The sequence below is a fragment of the Penaeus monodon genome, chromosome 18 (assembly GCF_015228065.2).
Source record: "Penaeus monodon isolate SGIC_2016 chromosome 18, NSTDA_Pmon_1, whole genome shotgun sequence".
NCBI classification, from domain to species: domain Eukaryota; kingdom Metazoa; phylum Arthropoda; class Malacostraca; order Decapoda; family Penaeidae; genus Penaeus; species Penaeus monodon.
Window position 1 is genome coordinate 14,677,855 of NC_051403.1, and position 10,000 is coordinate 14,687,854.

A 10,000-nucleotide genomic window follows, 5' to 3' on the forward strand; every position below is an offset into this window, starting at 1 on the left:
GAAAATCATATATCCTGCAGCCTTATACCACCAATCACTTCCATAAAAAAACCCTAAAAAGTATGCTTCCTACATCATGACACTCTTTTTCCTCTTTATAACATTTATATCCAAACACCCAGACCACCACCCCTAAAAAATAAAATAAAGAAATACATTATAAAAATGAATAATACCCCCCCCCCCTCCCCACAAAAACAATAATTTTAAAAATATATAAAATTAATCAAAATCAGCATAAACAACACCCACCTCCAACACGTTTAAGCGGATAAACACCCGAGGTCAGTACCCGAAACCCGAGACCCGCTTGGCCCCCGCAATCCTGTTCTTTCACGGGGCGTCCACATCATATGACACTGGAGGTCCTCCTGCCCACCCCCCTTCCCCCTCGCTTGCCTGCCTGCCTGCCTGCCTGTCCCCGACCCAAGTCCGTCGCAAGCCAGAGCAAACTGCCCCGACTCCTTTGGGGCAGTGGTCGGTCGCCTGTTTTGGTCGTTCCAGAGGGCATGGGGAAAGGAAGAATGAGAGAGAGAGAGAGAGAGAGAGAGAGAGAGAGAGAGAGAGAGAGAGAGAGAGAGAGAGAGAGAGAGAGAGAGAGAGAGAGAGAGAGAGAGAGAGAGAGAGAGAGAGAGAATTTTCAGCCGCAAGCCAGAGCAAACTGCCCCAACTTGCATATTATGAGAGTTCGTGGTCGTTCGTCTATTTTGGTCGTTCCAGAGGGCTGTGTGGTAGTCGGTGGTAGGAATGAGGACTTATGAGGATTAGTGGCATGAGGAAGGAGCTATATATGGTGTTATGAGGAAGGAACGATATAAAGAATGGTGGTATAAATCAGGAGATATATGGAAGTGGCAATAAGAAATGATGGTATGAGAGAGAATTACCAGGAAGGACCTATAAAAAAAATGGGTATGTGAGGGTATGAGGAGTGGCGATACGAGTCAGGAACTGTGAGGAAATGTAGTATGAGGGAGAAGTATGACGAAATAACTCTAAGAAATGGTAAGATCAGGAGATATGAGGAAGGAGTTATATGGAGAATGGTGGCATGAGTCAAGAGCTATGGAGAATGGTGGCATGAAGAAGGCAGGAAAAAGGAATTGTGAGGTGATCTTAGTTGACATTTTTCCTGCTTCGAGAGATGGCACGTGGGAGGCAAAATTGGGAAGTTGTCAATGGGTATTCTTGATTAGTCTTTATGCCTGCATTCTCTCTCTCTCTCTCTCTCTCTCTCTCTCTCTCTCTCTCTCTCTCTCTCTCTCTATCTCTCTCTTTCTCTTTTCTTTCTTCTCTTCTCTTCTCGCTCTCTCTCTCTACCCTACTCCCTCCCCCACTCCCATTCCTCCATCCCCCTCGTCCCTCTCCCTCCCTCACTCCTTCCCTCCCTCACTCCCTTCTCTCCTCCCTCCTCGCCCCCCTCCTTCTCCCTATCATCCTCCTTCCCTCCCTCCCCTCCTTCCCTCCCTCCCTCCCTCCCCACCCCTGCTCATCCCCCTCCCTCACCCCAGCTCCCACAACATCGGCCCGACGCGAGACCGGTGCGAGAGAGAGAGGGGGGCAAGCGATCACCCGAGATCAATCATGCATACAGCTAAGGAAACCGAGAGACGTGTTTACATCCAGCGGCGGCAGAAAGTCCCGGATGACGCATGGCAATCTCTTGGACGTCTGGAAGTTGTTCGTGGGTTGAGTCAGGGGGGGAAAGAGGAGGAGGAAGAGGGAGGGAGGAAAGAAGAGGGAAGAGATGGAAGAGGAGGAGGAAGAAGAGGGAGGGAGGGAGGGAGGAAAGGAAGAGAGGAAAGAGGAAGAGGGAGGGAGGGAGAGAGGAAGAGATGGAAGTGAGGGAGAAGGGAAGAGGGAGGGAGGGAGGAGGGAGGGAGGGAGGAGAGGGAAGAGATGAAAGTGAGGGAAGAGGGAGGGAGAAAGGAGGGAAGAGATGGAAGTGAGGGAGGAGGAGGGAGGGAGGGAGTGAGTACACTTACAGATAGTACTTTTTTTTTATATACGGTCTTCCGCTTTGCTTTTCTCTTTCCTATCTTTCCCTCCTTCTCTCTTTCTTTGGCCCTCCGTTCCCTCCTCCCCCCCACCCTTCGCTCTTCCCTTTCTTCTATTCCTCCTACCTCCCTTCTCCCTCCTTCCACTTCCCTTCGTCTAACCCTCTCCTCTCCGTTCCCTCCCTCCTTCCTTCCTCCTTTTCTATTTCTTTCCTCCCTCCCTCCCTTCACTTTCCTTCCTTCCCCTCCCTCCTCCTTTCCCTTTCCTCCCTCCCTCTCTCCTTCCCTTCCCCTTCCTTTCCTCCCTCCCTCCCTATCCTTTCTCCCTCCCTCAGTTTCCTCTCCCCCTCCCTTTCCTTCCCTCCTCTCCCTTTCCTACCTCCCTCCCTCCCTCCTTCCCTCTCATTCACGCACTTAGCAAGTACCCTGACCGACCTTCTTCATCTAATTTTACGCCACATTTACCAACCACAAATCTCAATATCTCACATCGAACTTTGATAAAAAGTAAAAAGAAAAAGAAAAAAGAGCGAGAGAAAAAGAAAAGACAAGAAGCTAAAACAAAAAGTCTGTACTGTGTGACCTAAATGTTGCAAATGGCGTGATGGTGTTGATGTTGATGACGATAAAATAATAGTATTGATAACAATACCACTTCTGCTGCTACTACTGTTACTACCATTACCTACGATTACTACTACTTATGACAACAATGATGATGATGATGATGATGATGATGGTGAGATGACGATGATGATAATGGTGGTGGTGGTGGTGATGATGATGATGATGATGATGATGACGATGATGATAATGGTGGTGGTGGTGGTGATGATGATGATGATGACGATGATGATAATGGTGGTGGTGGTGGTGGTGATGATGATGATGATAGTGACGATGATGACAGTGACGATGATGATAATGGTGACGACGATAATGATGATGATGGTGATTATGATGATGTTGATTAAGATTATGATGATGATGATGATGATGATGATGATGGTGATGATGACGATGAAGACGACAACAACAAAAACAACAACAATAATAGACAAGAGAGTCAAAAGAGATAGGTATATGGAAGATTATGACAGGTGAAGTAGGATTAGGGGGGGGGTGGAGAGGAAGGGAGGAAGGTAGTAGTAAAAGAGGGAGGCTAAGATAAAAGGAAGGAAAGAAAAGAGGTGAGGAGATTAAGGGAGGAAGAAGGAAGGGTATCTGAGTGGGTGAAGGATAAGGAAGAGGGAAACAGACTGATGAGAAAAAAAGGGGAAAAAGAAGGAGTAAAAAAAGAAAAATGAGTGAAGAGAACAAGAACTAGTTACGGAGAATGAAGAAGGAAAAATGAGGAAGTCTGAGGAGAAAGAGGAGGAGAAAGAGGAAGAGGAAGTGATTGAAGAGGAGAAAGAAGAAGAGAAAGAGGAAGAGAATGAGGATGTGATTGAGGAGGAGAAAGAAAAGAAGAAAGAAGAAGAGGGTGTGATTGAGGAGGAGAAAGAGGAAGAGGAGGAGAAAGAGGAGGAAGAGGAAAAGGAGGAGAAAGAATAGGAGAAAGAGAAGGAGGAAGAGGCAGAGGAGGAGGAGATGGTGAAGGAGGGGGAGGAGGGCGTGGAGGAAGAGTAGGAGTAGAAGAAGAAGGAGGAGGAGGAGGAGGAGGAGGAGGAGGAGGAGGAGGAGGAGGAGGAGCAGCAGCAGCAACAGGAGGAGGAGGAAGAGGAAGAAGAAGAAGAGGAGGAGAAGGAAGATAAGAGGAAGAGAGAGAGAGAGAGAGAGAGAGAGAGAGAGAAAAGAGAGAGAGAGAGAGAGAGAGAGAGAGAGAGAGAGAGAGAAGACACACAAACATACACCGATTACCACTAATGGGATACTTAAAAAAAAAATCTATTTATGAACAATGTCCACGTAATTATCTGACAATTCGCTTCACATAGTTTCATTAACGTTATTCACCGAAGAGTCATTAGCGTTTCGCCTGTTTTAATTTCCAAACGAATGATTATATACTTATTTATCTAACAACAAAATAAAATTGTCTAGACCGTCTTTCTTTTGAAACTCTCTTATGCAACCGAAACATTTGCTTAAAACACATTATGAAAAAAAAATCAAATCAAATAATAATAATAATAAACAAATAAATAAATGAAATTGAATAATAACAACAACAACAACAACAACCATAACAATAATAATAGTAATAATATAACTTCTTGAACTCCGCATCGGAATTCTGATACCGACCTTTAGAAAAAATATATATAATATATATAATATATATATATATATATAATCAATCTTCGCACAACAAACTTAAGCCCCCAATAATTTGCATCTTACAAGATAAAACGTTAATAAATTCCCGATACGATTAAGCAAACACACTGCTGCCGGAGTTCACAAACAAGAAATAGACATGCATATATATATTTGTGATCTGACAGCCGTTTTAATGGCTTTATATATATCAGCGATGGATTTGCTGTTACGATCTTGGTTATTCGTAACTCAGTCGCGTTCGGGGAGGGTAATGAAGAAAGGAGGAGGGAGGGGAAGGGAGGGGGTAATGGGGGGAGGGGGGAAGGGGAAGGGGGAGGGAGGGAGGATGGGAGGGGATGACAGAGAAGGAGGAGGGGGAAGGTGATAGACTGAGTGTGTGTGTGTGTGTGTGTGTGTGTGAGAGAGAGGAGAGAGAGAGAGAGAGAGAGAGAGAGAGAGAGAGAGAGGAGAGAGAGAGAAGAGAGAGAGAGAGAGAGAGAGAGAGAGAGAGAGAGAGAGAGAGAGAAGAGAGAGAGGAGAGAGAGAGAGAGAGAGAAGAGAGAAGAGAGAGAGAGGAGAGAGAGAGAGAGAGAGAGGGGAGAGAGAGAGAGAGAGAGGAGAGAGAGAGAGAGAGAAGAGGAGAGAGCAGAGAGAGGAGAGAGAAGAGAGAGAGAGAAGAGAAGAGAAAGAGAGAGAGACAGAGATGTAGAAGCAGAAGACGGAATGAGAGAGTACTGAAAGAGAGGAAGAGAAGAGACAGAGAAAAAGACAAATAGACAAAAGGAAGAGACGACGAACGAGAACCTCTCGCAAAAAAGCAGCTGTCACATTACCTGCAAAAGAAAGAGAGAAAAAAATGAATAAACAATTAGACCTAAATTCGCAAAACAAAAGCAGAAACAGCAACGAAACGAGCATTAAATAAAACACATACTTGGAATTACAATGCCTGCAAAATTGAAGATGAAAAGTATTAAAAAGATTAAAATCATCGCGTAACCCAATTGCAAGGAAACCGGATAAAATAAATGATGAACAAAGAAGAAAGGAGGAGAAAGGAGAAGGAAAGATAAAAAAGAAGAAAGAAAAGAGAGAGGAAAAATTACACATTCCAAAGGAAAGAACAAGGAAAAAAAAATAATAAATAAAGAGAAAAGAAAAAAGAAAGATGGAAGAAAAGAAAAACAAAAGAAAGAAAAAGAAAGAAAATTAACCCCCGAAAAAAAAAAAAAAAAAAAAAAAAAAAAAAAAAAAAAAATATATATATATATATATATATATATATATATATATATATATATATATATATTTATATATAAAAAAATGGCAAAACAGTAAAACCGTCAAGGGGCATTTGCAACACGCACTTGCACCCCGCTTCCCAAACACCGCCCTCGCTGCCCCGAAGCCACGCAGCACATTAAACGGGTGTTCCCCTAAATCCCGGGATCCAGAGGCGGGGATTCTGAGATCATGGTTAAAACTCCCAGACGTCAGCGGAGTAAAAACAAATGCATGCCGGCGACGCTCAACAAGGGCGTGCAGATCGGCTTTTGTTTATTGGGGAGCGCTGGCGGGGGTCAGGGTGGTGGGGAGAGGGGGTCGAAGGGGGGAAGTGGGAGGTGGGTAGGGGGTGGGAGAAAAGTGGGTAGGGATGAGGGGAAAAATGGGTAGGGATGAGGGGAAAAGTGGGTAGGGGGTGGGGGAAAAATGGGTAGGGATGAGGGGAAAAGTGGGTAGGGGGTGGGGGAAAAAGTGGGTAGTGGGGGGGGAAGTGGGTAAGGGGTAGGGAGGGTAAGGGAAAAGCGTGGGGTTATGTTTAAGGGAGTTCGGGGGAAAGGGAGAAGGGAGAAGGGTGAGGGGGGGGGATGAGCGCGATTTCTTTCTTTCTATCCTTGTCTGTCAAAATCTCTTTCTTCTTTTTCTAAACCTTTCTCATCTATTTCTCTTTCTCTCTCTTCCTTCTCTCACATCTTTCTCCACCTCTCTCTCTCTCTCTCTCTCTCTCTCTCTCTCTCTCTCTGTCTCTCTCCCTCTCTCTCTCTCTCCCTCTCTCTCTCTCTCTCTCTCTCTCTCTCTCTCTCTCTCTCTCTCTCTCTCTCTCTCTCTCTCTCTCTCTCTCTCTCTCTCTCTCTCTCTCCCCCCCTCTCTCTCTCTCAAATTAATAAATACTCTTAACATCAAAAGACCAAACAAATGCACAAGAAACAAAAGAAATGATAACAAACACAAACAAAAAGTAACACCAAAGCGTCCCTTCTCGTGATAAACAAAAGTGAAAAACGCAACGAGAGTCCTCCTTTCAACTCTATTCAACTTGAGCCGTGAATTATGTCTTTCTCTCTCTCTCTCTCTCTCTCTCTCTCTCTCTCTCTCTCTTCTCTCTCCTCTTTCTCTCTATTTATTTATCTCTCTTTCTTTCTCTCTCCCCTCTCTTTTTTTCTTCCCCCCCCTCTCCCCCCTTCCTTTTCCTTCCCTCTCACCTTCTTCCTTCCTCTCCTTTCCTCCTCCCTCATCCCTTCCTTCTCTCTCCTCTTCCCTCCTCCTCCCTCCTCTCTCCTCCTTCATCTCTCTCCCTTTTCCCCTCTCCTCTTCCCTCCCTCTCCTTCCCCCCTCCCACTCCCCCCCGGTTCCCCTCCGCAAAAGCGATCGCCGTTCGAATCGTAAAAAAGGGTTCGAAACCGGGGCGAGTCTCGAAATCTTCCTCCGTTTATGACGAGCGCCGGGCGAAAATGGGGTGGGGGTGGGGAGAGGTGGTAGCGCCCGACGAATTTTGGGGGGGGTGGGGGGGGGGGGGGCAAAGGTAGGATGTTTTTAGGGGAAAAGGGGGGGGGAGGGGAGCCCCAAAAAGATGAAAAAGAGGGGGGTGGGGGGAGCCAAAGGATAGGATGGGCGTAGGGGGAAAGGGGGGGGGGGGAAGGGAGGCAGCCGAAGCGATTGGGAAAGAGGGGGTGGGGGTTTGGGGGGGGGGGTGGGGGGGTTTTTGGGGGAGTTTGCATAAACAAATTTGAAGCTTTTGTTACGTATGTTCCGGGCTGCCGGCGGGACCTTCTCGCTCTCCGAATGACGTCACACGCGATAAAAAAATAAAAAATAAAAAAAATCTCTTTTTTTTTGCCGGAAATTTGAAAAAAAAAGGATTTTTTGGTTAGCGTAATTAATTACTGGTATTTGTTAAGGCTAGTCATTTTAAAGAAAGGCTATCACAGTTATAGATCTGTCTGTTACCGTCATTGTTGTAAATGTTTCAAGTTAATAATACCATTCATACATGAGCAACATTATGAAAGAGTAAAGGATTTTTTTGATTCCCGTTTAATGCGTAATCTAATTACTGGTATTTCTAATAAAGCTATCATTTTAAAGACAAGCTACACATTATCATCTGTCATTACCCGTCATGTTAAATTACACACAAAAAAACCAATTCATAACAATGAACTATCCTTATTAATACAATTCCCTATTATCTTCTATTATACTTTATCATTATCACCCAGTTGTTTATCCCACCAACATGATCATATATCACCACCACCCATTATCATCATAATCACACCACCATAATCATATCACACAACCCATTACCTCATCCGTTAAAAACACCACCACCACCCATTATCATCATAATCACCACCACCCATTATCATCATAATCACCACCATCCAGTATCATCATAATCACCACCATCCAGTATCATCATAATCACCACCATCCAGTATCATCATAATCACCACCATCCAGTATCATCATAATCACCACCATCCAGTATCATCATAATCACCACCATCCAGTATCATCATAATCACCACCACCCATTATCATCATAATCACCACCATCCAGTATCATCATAATCACCACCACCCATTATCATCATAAACATCACCACCACCATTATCATCATCATCACCACCACCCATTATCATCATAAGCATCACCACCACCCATTATCATCATAAAACATCACCACCACCATATCATCATCATAACACACACCACCCATATCATTCATAATCACCACCACCATTATCATCTAAACATCACCACCCATTATCATTATCATCACCACCACCCATTATCATCATCACCACCACTACCCATTATCATCATCATAAACATCACCACCACTATATAACACCGTGTTACCCGTCCCGCACAATAACACGCTCGAAACATGTTCAGTGTCACGAAAGTCCATAACCAATCAGTGTTCTTTTTGCTGGCTCCGGTGACGTAACACGCTCGGTGGGTGTTCTCACGTGCTAGCTCAGTGTGTTGTGTTCGAAGTTCTCTGTTCGCGGTGGGTGTTATTTTCATTATTATTATTGTTGTTTTTTTCGTGTTCGTCTGCTCGGTCTTCGGTTTCCCCTCTTGTTTACTGTCTTTTAAATGTTTATTGTCTGTTACTTATTCGCATTCCCTGTCTCTGTCTCTGTCTGCCCGACTTTGTTTCTATATTCATTTATCTATATTTGTCTCTCTCTATATATCCATCTATTTACACATCTATCTGTCTATCAATCAATCAGTCAATCAATCAGTCAATCAATCAATCAATCAATCAATCAATCGATCTAAAACGACTAAACTTTTCTAAACGAATCCCAATATAGAAAGGAAACTGGAAGTAAACCTAACCATATACTTATACAAGGCAAACTGACGCACAATATAACAGAACTGAAAAGAAATCGCAATGAAAAAAGCCCGGTACTGTAACAGCAATTTGAATAAAGAAAGAAAATAAATTGTGGGAAAGGCCTAAAGGAAAACTTTAGGTCCGAGTTTTGCACTAAATTCATGTTTTTTTTCTCTGCATCTAGGCTTATTATCACTTTTTTTTTATTTTTCGATTACGTGCCCTGAGGGAATCGACGTGCACGAATCCCAGCGTTCTCAGTTTCAAAACTTCTTTGATATGTCTCAGATGCGGTTTCTAAATCGACGTCTTTATATTCAATTTTCCTTCTGTTTGGATATCTATGTAACTCTTTATCCCTTTTTCTCTTTTATTCTTCCATACTCCCTCCCGTTCCCAATCTCTCCCTCTCTCTCCTTCCCTTCTTACCTCTCTCTCTCCCTTTCTCCCTCTTCCCATTCTCTCTTTCCCACCCTCTCTCTCCCTCTTTCTCGCCCTCACTCCCTCTCCCTTCTTCCCTTCTCTGACTCTTCTCTTCCTTCCTTCTTCCCCCTCTTCTCCCCCCCCTCTTCCTCCCTATTAAGTGAAATTATTCCCCAATACCCCCCCCCCCCAGACCGGTTGCAGCAGAGACATCTATCGGGCATCGCCAACACCTTTTGGGGAAGCAGATGGACAACCGGTAATGCTCTCGGAGTGTCGAAGTTGACGTCCAAAATGCTGTAATGTCTCTTCTTTATTCAAATTCTCTCTTTCCTGTTTTTTTCTTTAATGTTCTTTTTCTTTCGTCGTTTTCTTCTTTTTTTCTTTTTTTTTTATAATTCCACTTCTTCTTCCCATCTTTTCTTCCTCTTCTTCTTTCCCATAATTTTCTTCCTCTTCTTCTTCTCCCTTCCATATTCTTCTTTATCTTCTTCCTTTCTTTAATTACCCTTTTCATATTTTTCCTTTTTTTCTTCTCCTCCTCTCCCTTCTTCCTCCCCCTCCTCCTCCCGCGATTGAAGCCTCCCCAACGAACCGAAGAGAAGCGAGACCAAGGGCAATTTAGCATCTCTTTATCTCCTATATCGGTCGCTTTGCCTGGCGATGCACGCGGCGGCC